This window comes from Macrobrachium rosenbergii, chromosome 54, assembly GCF_040412425.1.
Source record: "Macrobrachium rosenbergii isolate ZJJX-2024 chromosome 54, ASM4041242v1, whole genome shotgun sequence".
Taxonomy (NCBI): Eukaryota; Metazoa; Arthropoda; class Malacostraca; order Decapoda; family Palaemonidae; genus Macrobrachium; species Macrobrachium rosenbergii.
This window is the reverse complement of record NC_089794.1, coordinates 38,224,725-38,234,422: the sequence shown is the minus strand read 5'-3', so window position 1 is coordinate 38,234,422 and position 9,698 is coordinate 38,224,725. Positions and strand designations below refer to the sequence as shown.

General features: G+C 37.6%; 1 long non-coding RNA gene across 1 annotated transcript in view; it reads left to right on the top strand.

The window, feature by feature from the left end:
• The first annotated feature begins 6,191 nt into the window (after nucleotides 1–6,191).
• LOC136834984 (uncharacterized) overlaps nucleotides 6,192–9,698 on the top strand; it is a 178,809-nt gene continuing 175,302 nt past the window's right edge. The window contains exon 1 of the long non-coding RNA XR_010851945.1: nucleotides 6,192–6,310. This is a non-coding gene — a long non-coding RNA (uncharacterized lncRNA). The remainder of the gene's footprint in view (nucleotides 6,311–9,698) is intronic.

Sequence of the window (9,698 nt, the reverse complement as noted above, 5' to 3'; positions counted from 1 at the left end):
ATTATTATTATTATTATAAAAGGGTCAGAAGTATGAATTTATTTCTGGTGATAGAAATTCATTTCTCGTCATAATGTGGTTCGGATTCCAGAATAAGCTGTAGGTCCCGTTACTAGGTAACCAGTTGGTTCTTAGCCACGTAAAATAAATCTAATCCTTCGGGCCAGCCCTAGGAGAGCTGTTAACCAGGTCAGTGGTCTGGTTAAACTAAGATATACTTACTTTCTCCTCACAACATCCATCCATCTGATCCGCTGACGCACCACACTCCTCCTCCCCCCCATCACTGGCATGTTCTTAGCTCTCTTATAAACACTTAGAATCAGAGATCCTTAACTGATTATATACTCATTAACTCCCGCATTAACGACAGGGTATCGGACAGCAGCATTTTGGAAAGATGGTGATGATTTATCTGATCATTGCCCTTTGGTCCTCAAATTTAGTGCTGACCAACTGCTGGCTGATGATAGGGTTAGAGTGGGAAAGGAAAATAATTCTGAGACGCTTAAGCTCTGTTGGAGTAAGGCAAAGGCCGTAGATAAATATAACTATAGAAATACAATGGATGAGTTATTGAATATTATTAACATTCCATTTCATGCAATTCATTGTACGGATCTTAACTGCACTATTCATTCTGCAGAAGTTTTTATCTTCATGCTCGATATAATTGAAATCATGGAGTTATCAGCTAAGTCTTGTATTCCGAATTCTAAAAAGAAATCCAACAATAGTCACCATTGATAATGGTGGTGGTGATTTTTTAAGTATACCTTAGTTTTACCAGACCACTGAGCTGGTTAACAGCTGTCCTAGGGCTGGCCCGAAGGATTAGACTTATTTTACGTGGCTAAGAACCAATTGATTACCTAACAACGGGACCTACAGCTTATTGTGGAATCCGAAGCACATTATACCGAGAAATGAATTTCTATCACCAGAAATAAATTCCTGATAGTTAGGGTAATAATAACAGGAGTGGTGGTTGCAGTCATGGCGTTAGGATTAATAATAGTAGAATTCGTGCGAGAGGTATTTTATTGGGGTGGAATTCAAGAGTGAGGCAATTTCGGAACCAGTCCATTTTTTTGGCTCAATACCTGGAAAGATTGTGGGCGCCCAGCGAATGGCTGGGTTGCTGCCTTGAGGAGGCAATTTGGCAAACCAGGTTCAACTACCATAGAGCAGTTAAAACAACGAAACAGAATCAAAATAAAATGAAGCCAGAAAAGTTAGCGATAAATTTGATGAATGGAAACTGGCGTTGTTTTTGGAGAGAAGTTAGCTCTGTGTACTCTGCTCCAGTTTTAAATTCGAATATAATTAATGGAAAAACAGGTAGGGGTGCTTGTGCGATTTCCAAAGAAAAATATAAGCCACTATACAGTGAACAGCCTGCCAATACATTGTCCTCACTTTTGCTGCAGACGCAAGGTAATATACTCAAAGACTGTCAGAAGCGTTCAGGTAATACTAATTCATACCTTCACTTTATCACCCCAGCAAGGGTGGAGTCGGCTATTAGAAAACTAAATTAAGGAAGAGAAAGGTGATGCATATGGCATTTTTAGCAATGCTTTTATTGAAGCCCCAAAGAAGCTTTTCATTTTTGTATCATTCCTTTCGACTATTCTGTTACATCATTGAGTGACCAGTGACATTTTTGACCTTGTCACATTTTCACCCTTAGTTAAAAATAAAAGAAAATGCATAACAAATTCTGAAAATTATATAGCAATTGCTCTGAATAGTAGTTGTTGTAAAATCTTAGACTACAGTATATACTTGTTGAGTATTTCAAAGATATATTTGAATCAAGCGACCATCAGTTTGCTTACGAAAGAGATTTTTCTACAGAGCGTTGTGCTACATTCACCGTGATGAAAACATTGGATACTATGTTTCACGCAGTTCCAGTGTGATAGCTACTCTGCTCGGCAGCTTGACTGTTCGGAGACATTTGATGGGGTGAAGTACGGCAAGCTATTTAAAATTCAAATCGATCGTGGTCTGTGTCCCCTTGTTACAAGACTTCTGATAACTATGTATTTGAATATAGAGGGGCAGGTTAAAAGGAACCATTCGTACGCTGGCAAATTTGCTGTAAGAAATGGGGTTAACCCTTAAGCAAGGACTCATGTCAAATCTGCTTTTTACTCTTCACATGGATAGTCCTACTAATTGCGTTACTGCGGCTGGAGTTAATGCTGTAGAGGGAATATGTGTTCATGTATTTTTATTTATGCTGATGTTGTCATTTTACTCGCACAAACTCGTAGATCAATGCAGTATTTGCTTGACGAATGTGAAAAGTTTTTGCGCGGATTTTGGACTTTCAAATAATCCAGATAAATGTAAGACGGTCATATTTGGCAATTTGATATTCAACTTTAGTTATGCAATAAGACTCAAAATAGTTAATAAGGTAAAGCATCTTGGTCACACTATGTCTAATACAAGAGATATATTTGATGGAAAACCTCCAGTCTCTGATATTAAAACGAGAACAAATGTTATCATGTCTCAGTTTGATTTTTATCGCTCGATGCAAGGTTCAAAAATTTTAATGCGAATTGTACCCGTATTTTCGGATGTAATTTGAGCAATTTGCAGACAACGGGCGTGAGAGATCTGGACAGAGCTTGGAGGGTGTACTCTCTCTCTAAGGCTCCTGGGTGTACACGAGAGGACACATTGTACTTTAATCCCACCCTTAAGTGTCAATTTTGACGCCATCCTTGGAGATTTTAAGTAGGACGCACAGATTTTTCTTAAGTGGGTATCATCATTCTTCTGCAACAATTTCGTTTTATTTTAGAAATTGTTGTGTCAACGGAGAATCTGCAACGTATAGAACCTTTCTTTTATGTCAAATGTTTTAGCTGTAAATATTAATAGGCTTCTGTAAACAAGCAAAAATGAAGTTAAAAGGAATTATACAAATTAATGATCTCAGGAGAGGAATGGAAAGCGTCTGTAATAAAAGAACTTGTAAAGAAAATTTTAGTTCGTGTCACTTAAATTTTGTACAGCTGAAAGAAATTTTAGATGATTTGTGTGTTAGCTGATTTTATCAGGTCGTAAGACCCAGGGGATAAGTTATTTTCAGCAACACATATCTTTTGTATGTTTACTAATTGTATGCGTATGAATAAAGTTTTGAATTTGAATAATAATAATAAATTTAAAACATCCTTCCAAACAACCATGCTATCATATTGTCAAAACTCCAGTAGGATTTAAACAATATAATTATCGTTTCTCTCTCTCTCTCTCTTTCTCTCTCTCTCTCTCTCTCTCTCTCTCTCTCTCTCTCTCTCTCTCTCCTCCCTTTGCTTACTGAATACTTTAGCTTTGTAAAAACAACCTTCAAGTTCAAAACACTGTACGATTTAATCAGACAGACTGGAAACTTCGCTTAATTTTATAGACCTAATCAAGGTCCTACTATGGCGACTTCTCTCTTTCAGCTTGTAAACAACGGAACTGATAAGAATGGAGAACTCTGATGGCACTCTAAAGATGAAAACATGAAGTGAGATAAAGGAATATAAAGGATTAAAACGAAGGAAGGCAGTAGTGAAGTAGACAGTTGGTTGAAAGAGGCGCAATACCACTTCAACCCCTCCCCCCTCCTTCAGGGTCCCTAGGTCTTACTCAGACCACGTCTTCCCCTCCTTTCAAAGAGCCTAGCCTGCCTGTTATTATTATTATTATTATTATTATTATTATTATTATTATTATTATTATTATTATATTAAGAGTTATCTATTACAAGATCTTATGAAGTAAAGAAAAGGCTTGGTTCTACCAAGTTGTGCAATTAAATTTCTGAAAGACTATCCATGTAGGCCTATAACTTATTGTGATAACGTCTTGTATTTATGATAAGTAGCAAGATTTTAGGGAATAGATAAATTTGAAAAAAAAATTAACTCAGATTATTCCTATACTAAATATTGAATTGTATTAATTTCAGCTTAGAGTGATGAATCGGAAAGGTCCCATGCTTAGGCCTTATGGTAACCACCCCCGTCCCGCCAAAAAAATTCATGTGATGATAATGCCTGTTTGGTAACAGAATGTAGATATCCTTTGACGTTCTTGGACTAAATTATGTACGGGTAAGGTCAGTTCTGGAGAGCCAGGTGCCAAATGCAAAAGAGTTCCTTTTATTTGACGTCAAATCTTATTCCATGTCATCACTGCAGCCATATGTGTTGTTATGTGTTTGTCTGTCTGTTTTCCAGATAGCAATTTATTGTATTTGAGAACATATTGCAATAATTTTTGGCGGCATTATCTTTTCAAATATTTTGGGTACAATATATTAAGATGCAGGTATACTTACACTTCAGGCAACTAGTTTTATAATTGCCTGGTTCAAGTACAAATACGCTTAACTTTCTCCAGTAAAATGAGGAATAATTTGGTGGCTTGAATACCTCTGTAAATATTTAACATTGTGTTTAAGAATGTGGTGTCTTTTGTTCTTCAGGCAAATGTTCTTGGCCCGCTAAAATTTATATACAAATGATGTGAGTTTTGGTCTAGAAAACAATTTGATTGCTAAAGCATTTTCTATATTGCACTGTGCTCTTCCACACCATGTTGATTCTGTTAATTTGGGCACACTTTTGTACCATGCTGTTTTCGCTACATATGCAAACTAGCTCTGTATCCTAAAAGTGATATATGACCCTTAAAATGAATGGCAATACCACTACCAACTGAACCACATAAGTAAAAATATAAATGACAAGCTGAGTACTTATACAATATCTAAGGCAAGGCTGCACACCTTGCAAACCAATGCGTTTCTCCTAACTTCCCGGCCCACCAGTGACTCAACTGAGAGCTTTTTATTCAAAGTACCCATTCTGAGTGAATAAAATACTATCAGTTGATTTGATGATGGGTCTAGAATTTAAGTGAAACTTAATGCTGGTATGCAAGGCAAGCCTTAAGTGTTGTGTAAATACTTATGTTCTAATTTTTTTATATAACTTATGCAAGTCAGCTGGGAGAATCTTTGCTTTTCATTTGGGAGTCCTGGGTTCAATCCCAATACAAGGAAGAGATTTATTTCTGTTGCACAGGTGATAGTGGATTGATTTACAGTAATATTCAGCTTAATGTTAATATAAACAGGAGCTTTCATACCATTTGTAAGGTCATTATCACCATTAGCAAAAAGCCGTTCAAGATAGGAACAGCCGGAGGTGGCTTGTTAAAAAAGCGACCTCTTCTCAGCCTAATCCCTAGTTGGGATCATAGTTTTTAATGAAACCCCTTCATCTGTCCCTAGTTTGAACGACTCATTTCACCTTTGGTTTTGGCAAATATTTCATGGACTGACCCCAACCTTCCCTATTTATCCTGGCTTGGGACAGATACAGTTAGGCTGCCTTGCCCAACCTCAGTAACTAGATTAAATATTCTTATATATATAGCATGGAACTGCATAACATTAGTCAGTAAAGCTCAAGTGACAAGCACTTGATAACCCAAATGGCAAAGTGAACAGGTCACAGACTGGCTTGACTGTGGGGGTCGAACATACACCTAGGACAGTAAGGGGGGGGTTCCTTCAGAGAAACCTCTGAAGACGTGCATTCAACCCCACAGTCGTCAAATCAGTATGTGAATCCTTCATAAGGCTCTTCAGGTTGTGTCTTAGGCACCGCAAATTTTTTAAATACATTTGCGCAGAGGATGCACAATAAGAGCTTATCTTCAGAATAATAATAATAATAATAATAATAATAATAATAATAATAATAATAATAATAATAATAATAATAATTATTATTATTATTATTATTATTATTATTATTATTATTATTATTATTATTATTCAGAAGATGAAACCTATTCATATGGAACAACAAGCCCACAGGGTACATTGACCTGAAATTCAAGCTTCCAGAGAATATGGGTGTTTATTAGCAAGAAAATGATGTAAAGGGAAATACAGAAAGAAGAGACCCAACTTATTAAAAAAAAAAAAAAAATAATGATATACGGAACAGGGACTGAACAATTAAAAATCACCCATTCAACACTAATACCAATTATAATAACCCATAATCTTTTTTTTTTCGGAAACGAATTATATGATTATTTGGGTCAGTGACTCAGTTGGTCTGTCTTAGCCCTTGGTAGTTAGTAGTAGTTAGATAGCCGGTGTAACCTTTGTAAGTGATGAATAATATTCCAAGGAAATATACTCGTGCCCGTGACTCCTTTTTACCTTCTGTCCCGGTGCCCTGGGTACGGATGGCAAGGAAAAACGAACTACCACTGGGTATGTGGTGCAACTTAATGCCATTCGGTGGTTTTTAGCTTTCAAAAACTGTTTTAGTTAAAGTTAAATGCTTAGGTTTACCTGGCATAGGCCTAGGCTATATGTAAGGATTTGCTGGGTACCCCGTACTTTAACCTCACTTTGTCAAGTGTGGGGCTTGGCATAGGCCTATTTCTGGTAGCTTATGTGTGGTTTTCTTTGTGTTTTTTCCTCCGATATCAAAATTAATATTCTTACCGCACTATATAAGTTGATTTGTGAGCTCCAACGTCAGTTACAACTCCCCAAGACGAAGACATTTCTCGGGTTGTATTTTAGCCTAACCTAATTTCTTTATCTTTTCGTCGCTAGATTTAAGTTCTCCAAGAAATATGGCTCTAGTGCTTGCTTAGCTTAGGCTTTTAAGGTTTGGATTTCTTTAACTAATTACAGTTTCACAGCCTTCAGTTTAAGGTCTGTTCTTGGGGATGGTGGTTCAGTTGGTAGGCCTAAGCGTAGGCCTAGGCTATATCAGCAGTTGCGATGCCGTGCTTCCCAGGCTGCATGGAAACCAGTAAAGAGGGGGTTTTCATTTCGTTAAATTATCCCTAGATCCATTTTAGGTAGGATAGACCCTAAATTAATGCAAATTAAACAGGGATGCATTCCAAGCCAACCTTCCTTTAACCTAATCTACAGTAGATATGCCTGAGTAATAGCTCCGCTCGGACTCTATGGAACGGTTCCGTGAATACGAAAGTCATTAGGGAGCCGTATGTTCAAGAAGGGAATGGCTAAGGAAATCAATTATGAAAGGAACCATACTAACCTAATGCACCCTAATCTAACCTAACGCACCCTAACCTAACCTAACCTACTAGGCTGTGTTACTTAGCTGGAGGGCTCTGCCCCCCAGGACCCCATGTAAAGGAAACCACTTTTTACCAAAAGTTCCCCTATAACACTGTGCTTGCGCCATAGCATTCCAGGATGGCCAGCATACAAAACATAATCAGTTCTGAGGTTAATTATAGGTATACAGTCAACGGACGAAAAACATTTGTAAATTCTTGTTAAGCAACCAAAGCAATATAGGAAAAGTCAATTTTAAAGGAAATGCCCAACGCAGAGCTAATGCTTAGTTGTACCCTAATTTATCTTAGGAAGCTGTTCCCTGACCTGGCTGGTGGGGATATTGCTCCCTTGGACCCCCATCCATGCGACTTAATACATAGTGGAATGATGTTTGCGCAACCATTCTGCAGTATTACCTAAGTTAACCTAGATCCAGTTTAGTTAGGCTAGGCCTATTGAAACAGTTTTTGATTAATGTAAGATACTCCAAGATACACTAGTCTTTACTAACAGGGAGGTGTGGGTTGCAGTAAGTGGGGTGTTAAATGGGAAAAGGGACTGTTAATATTTGTGATATTAAAGGTGGGGGGATGGGTGTGAAGGTCTCTTGGTCAGGTCGGGGCACAGCACCTTGGGTTGTTAGGCCTTGCAGGCAGGGGGATAGTGCCATCAGTGCACCTCACACTGTGCACTGTAGGCATTACTTACAGTTCTCTGCAGTGCCCCTTTGGCCCTGAGCTGCAACCCCTTTCATTCCTTTTACTGTACCTCCATTCATATTCTCTCATACTACTTTCCACGCTCTCCTGACAATTGATTCGTAGTGGAACTGTAAGGTCTTCCTCCTGGTACACCTTTCAAACCTTTTGACTCTAAATTTCCATTTCGGCGCTGAATGACCTCTTAAGTCCCATCGCTTGACCTTTGGCCTAAATTTTATATTCCATAGCCATTCCATTCCATTCCTGGATTGTTAGTTTAAGGAAAAGTTAGGTTAGGATGTATCCCTGTTGCAGTACCGTATCATTAATTTGCTTTTAAGCTGCTGCAGCCCTTGGAAATAGCTTGTGCAACTCTGTACTATTACCAAAGGCCATTGTAACATTGCATTTACTAAAGTTAAGCTTACAGTTAATTGTATATTATGTTCATAAGGAGTCTTTCAAACCAAAAGTGAAGTAAAATTAGACCACCTTATGCACGAGATATAAAAATCCTTGGTTACTCTTGGTTATTAGTGTAAGCTTGGTAAATGTCTAATGGATAAGTATTTCATACTGAGCAAATCTTGTTCATTATTGTAGCAATGGGGAAATGATTCTGTGTTCCTTAGTCAACTTGATTCAATCCTATCAGTCACATGGTAGGTCAAGTGAAAGAGCAGATGGTCAGTGGAAAGTTTAGGTTAGTTAAGTACTATAGTTGAAATTTAGCATCAACTATAGGCATATTTTGCTTATCCCGGTGTGCCTAAGTCCTTGATTTAATATTATTAAATGGAATCATCTTGGTAACCTCTAGTTTTTGACTAGGGTAACCTACAATCTAGCTGCAAGTCATATTCAAAACAGTGTGGTTTTAAACTACTGTTGGCCAGGAAATTGGTTATACAGTATAGGAAACTTGTGTTAATCGTAGTATAGGAAACTTGTGGTAACCCTAGTCCATGTGGACTAGGCTGTTCCAGCATGAGTAAACTTATGAGGCTTAGCCAGTGAAGCATGTAGGCTTGAAGTTTAAAAACTGCTTGAACTAGGTTAGGTTCATCAGATTTTGAAGTGTTCGGTGTTATATAAACTAATAAGGCCTGTATGAAACATAGGCTATGTAGTAGCCAGCTTTCACAAGATGGAGTTTTATGCAACAGCTAAAGTTTGTTGATGATTGGTGTGGTTCTGTGTTAGTTGTAAGTTTTGCATATTGCACTATCTTCTATACAGTATATATATGTAAGTGGACTGTACACACATGTATAGTATTCAAGTCTTTAAAGATAAATATAGATCATGGATGTAGTGGTTATACTGTGTCCTTTTTCCAGCACCGTCTCTTGCTCTTGCTCATAAGAGCAGCTGGTAAATTAGATGTGGTTGATAATACCTCTATATGTATGTAGAGTACAGTGCTGGTTTCTGAAGGTTGAAGTGAAAAGTTGATGCATGGCCCTTGAATGGTATTTATTGTGAAAAATCCATGTTCAGGATACAGTAGTGAATTATTACCATTTGAGCTTTTGTAAATCCATTAATGATTACATGGTAAATTTTGTCATTCTTATAGCAGGTGGCCATTAGCCCATGTACTGTAAAGGTCAGGGATAGGTTGCAGTAATTTGAAAGAGCAGCTTTGTAAAATATTGCTTAGTTCTTGCCCAGCAACTTGATCATAGTTTTGCAATAAAAAGTAGGTTTTGGTGTGTTGGATTGTCTAAAGTGGTGTTTAAAATTGGACTGGTAGGTTATGGTGTGTTGGATTGTCTAAAGTGGTGTTTAAAATTGGACTTTAAGTGGTCAGGTCATTGCAAAAGTTCTGATTCTGATCCAATTTTTGCATG